The 4,289-nt window shown below is 45.3% G+C and overlaps 1 protein-coding gene across 1 annotated transcript in view; it reads right to left on the bottom strand.

Annotated features, from left to right (window-relative positions):
- Positions 1–4,289, bottom strand: part of TLN2 (talin 2) — a 351,431-nt gene that overhangs the window by 323,111 nt on the left and 24,031 nt on the right. The gene's annotated exons all lie outside the window — the stretch shown is intronic.

Raw genomic sequence — 4,289 nt, 5'->3', positions numbered from 1 at the left:
TTGTGTCGGGAAGGTGAGCATCATAGAATGCCAATTTAATAGAAGAAAGTATTCTTGCATTGAGGGAGTACTTGAGTAGAAGCCCAATGTAAGAGGCATTTTTTAAAGGGTGATAAATTGGGGGGTGTTGAGGATGACTGTTACTACACACGTGGATGGTAATTAATGTCACACATGAAAAATGGTTGACATGGGAAAAATTCTGTTACATATATTTCACAATATAAAATTATTTTAAGACAGTTATGTGTTATATTCATTTATCTGAACTTAAAAAAACATCATAATCATAATTTCCTCCTTGTGCATTTTAGATCAGTTCACAAGTCAGTTCTTTGAACAACACTGGAATAAACGGTTTTCGGGTCCCCTTCAAGCCCTAAATCACTGAGGCAGGATTCAGAGCAAGTGTTCTTAAGCTGAAAACAAGCGGAGTCGTTCAGTCACTTGTCACTAGTAAGTGTGAGAAATATTTAGTTCATTTCACAGATGCCAGAATGACAAACGCACTTGCGTGTACACACACACACACACACACACACACACACAGCAAAAAGAAGGGGAAGAAGGAAGCATCCTGCTATCCTGGTATAATTTCTAGGAAGATTAATGTCTTGTCTAAAGGTCATTCTGTCCAAACAATGTCAAAATATTTCTCTGCTCTACAACAGAAGTGGAATGTGCACGGTGAGGTGGGCCCCAGAGCCCAACTATCCAGTTGTGTGGTTATTTATACCTGCAGAACAATGCTGGCTGCGCCATATCAAAGTAGGCACGACCCCAGGGAAAGCTCACGAGACAAGGCCACTGGCAAGTTACAGCTGCCCACTCGGGGCACAGCACTCCAGCCACCACCCAAAGGGCGCACCCTCTGGCGGTAAGGTGCCGTCAAGCCAGTTCGGAGTCTTGTGGACGGCAAAACGGAGAATGCCCCGTTGTCTACTCCGTTTCAGCCACTGTGTCAACTCACTGAGGGTCTTCTCCCTGCACTGCTCACCCTCTGCTTTACCAAGCAAATCCCTCCTGACACCGAGGCCGAAGTGCTGGAGACAAAGTCTCACCAGTATTTCTCCAAGCAGCATTCTGGCAGTCCGTGGTATATTCAATATTACAAAGCACTGCTTTTTCTTGTTCAGCTTGTGGATGCCAACGAGGCAGCGGAAAATATCAGTTGCTCAAGGCAGGTGCACCTTAGTCCTCTAAGGGACATCTTTGCTAAACACTTTAAAGTGATCTTTTGCAGCAGCTTTGCCCAATTCAATTTATCATTTGATTTCTTGCTTTCTGGTTTTTTGGTTGTTTTGTTTGTTTTTTTTCAAATTTCTTGTCTGCTGCTTCCGTAAGTGTTGATTGTGGAGCCAAGGAAAATAAAAACCTTGACAACTTCAATCACTTTTCCATTTCTTAAGATGGTGCTTGTTGATCCGTTGTGAAGATTCTGATTTACGTTGAGAGGTTCAACCCATACTTTGATCTTCACCCATCAGCGCTTCAAGGGTTCTTTATTTTGAGCAAGCAAAGTTGTGTCCCCTGCACATTGCAGTGTTAACGAGCCCTGCTCACTAAGTGCAGGTTCTGCAGGAACTGTTCTGGAATCCCCATTCTTCTCAGGGCTACAGACAGTTTGTTATTATTGTGAAAGGGTCGGTTAGTTCCTGGGCATCAACGTGTTCGTCTAAAGACTGGGTTGCAATCCAGTGTTTGTCTTACAACCCATGTGATTAGCTCATGCACATTTCTTGGAAAGAGCACAATTGGCTGCATTTAAGCAGAGCCTTTGGAGAAAGGCATTTTGTAACAAGAGAGAAAGTTCTCAGAAAACTTACTCTCAGAGCGTAGACTCCATTAGGGCTGGATCTTTATGCGTCTTGTTCAAAACTGGTTTCCTGGGTCTAGAACAACCTGTCAGTCAATAAGTCAATGCTAAATAGATGTTTGCTTGAGAAAATAAAGAGAAGGAAGGAAAGAATGATCCGCGATCTGTCACTGATTCAGCCATCATGTAACTAGCTTCTCGGTTCAAGGACATCTGGTGAGCATAAGGACCACGCTCAGGCTGCCCAAAGATGCAGACTTCCACGCACACCCCCAGCCACAGAGCGGCAGGCCAGGCCCCAAAGAGACTGAGCTGAGGGAGAACTACTCTCACCCTTTCCCACATAGGAGTTGTGAATTCCTTGACTTGTTCCCTGCCAATGCCATAAATCAATTTCTAATTTGGCACGTGGGCTGAGGAGATGAGCTTGAAGCTTCATCTGACAGCTAATGTTTGTGCACAAAATGAGACAGAGCCAACATGTCGTTTTGGGAAGTCCAGAATGAGCTCCAGCCTGGGGCCACCCACATAAATTACAGAGCAGATCCAGTCCACGAGGACCCGCCCACCAACTGTGCTCCTCTGCCCCAGCACCCCAATTAAGCTCCAGAGGGACCCCAGGGAAAGGAAGCTCAGAGCCCAGGAACAAAGCTGCCCTGGGAAGACCAGCTACAACATGACTCCACAAAGTTGTTTAAATGTCAGCGATTTTTACTACACTTTAAACCCTGCTTAAGGGAAGGTCAACTCCATTGAAAACAACTTTGTGAGGGAGGGGACCCATAAAGGAATGTAAGGGTTGCTTGTAAAATATGAGGAAGATCAGAGAAAAGAACCAAAAAACAGTCTCTGCAGGCCCCTCCGAAGAGATTGAAAAAGAAAGAAAGAGAGCTAGCATCATTCCACCCATTCCTCTTTTGATTTCATCAGCAAAAGGCAGTGAGCTCTCAGAGTTGTAACCGAAGTCGAGGGCTCATTTCTAGTTTTCTTATTGCTGTTTTCTTGTTTTCTAATAGAGCGTAACATAAAGAGCAAGATTTCCTTTGCTCCATATGAATACCCAATTGTTCTAGCATCATTGTTCAGAAGTCATTGAATTATTCTGGTAATCTGTTGACCATACAAAGGGGGTGCAAAAAAGTTCATGGAAAAGATGGCACTAAAAGATAATGGGATTTTCCCACAAACTTTCTGCAGCACCCTTGAATGTAGGTGGGTCTATTTCTGGACTCCGCCCTGTCCCATAGACCTAGTATGTCTATCCTGACAGCAATACCACACTGTCTTCATGTCCTGTAGCCTCTCTGGGTGGCGCAAATGGAAGACTGGAGATAGGGCTGGGACCTGAGGACCTACTTCAGCCCGTGAAAGCCCGTTCTGATCTGACACATGAGGAATGCCGTCAACCAGAAGCCACTGGATGCAGCGAGCTGTGCGCATGCCTGGAAAGCAGGTCATGTAACCGCCCCCCCCCCCCCCTTCTTTTCCCAGACTGCGGCACTCCTCTGGGCTCTCTGTGCTTCCATATAAACTTGTTATTCTCTACAAGTAAAAAAATGGAAAAACCCTTTTTGGATTTTGACTGATATTGCATTGAATCTATACATCAAGTTGAAGCAATGGCAGCTCCATACTGTTAAATCATCCGATCAATAAGCGTAATCTATCCTATCGGGTACGTGGCATCATGGGTTATGCATTAGGTTGCAAACCACCAGGTCGGCGGTTGGAAACTACCAGCAGCTCCATGGAGCAAAGATGAGGCGCTCTACTCCCGTACAGAGTTATGGCCTTGGAAGCCCCCACAGGGCAGTTCTACTCTATCTATGTAGAGGCTCACAATGAGTCAGAATCAACTCAATGGCAGTGAGGATGGTTTGGATCTGGATCCCACTATTGATTTAAGGGGCCTATCAGGGTTTAGCAAAAACATGTAGAGCTACTTACTACCTCCCGTGTCTAGAAGAAAAACAACAGTTTATGCATAATAAATCTCCAAAATAATGTGCAACTTCATACAGTCCTTTCATAAGCCAGCACTCAAGGGATTCAAGTGATGGAAAAAACAAATGTTTAAAAGCACACACAAAAATAAAAGCACATGCACAGTAAGAAATAAATGAGACTCAAACCCAAGCATGCTTTTGCTGACATCAGGGTCTAGGGGTCGATGACAGCACGTAGCTCTAGGACAACGAGGCACTGAAGAGATGCTGGCAAGGCAAAGGGGGAACTGGTGAGGAATTCTGCTGCAGGATGAGCACATGCGCCCAGAAGCCTATGAGGTTTTCAGACTGGCACACAGGACAAGGACGAAGGAGGAGAAACCAACACAAAGGGACAATAAAATCAGTGCAAGGGAAAACACGAGAGCAGAGGAAAAGCTACATCACCCCCTGACTGGCTCATCTCCTCCCCGAGACCCCTCTGCAAGGGGGTCTCCAGTGGCCTACTAATGGGCTTTGGGTCTCCA

This window comes from Echinops telfairi, unplaced genomic scaffold (assembly GCF_000313985.2).
Source record: "Echinops telfairi isolate 266 unplaced genomic scaffold, ASM31398v2 ScPeMD7_4048;HRSCAF=4782, whole genome shotgun sequence".
NCBI classification, from domain to species: domain Eukaryota; kingdom Metazoa; phylum Chordata; class Mammalia; order Afrosoricida; family Tenrecidae; genus Echinops; species Echinops telfairi.
This window is presented reverse-complemented; position numbering and strand designations above follow the sequence as displayed.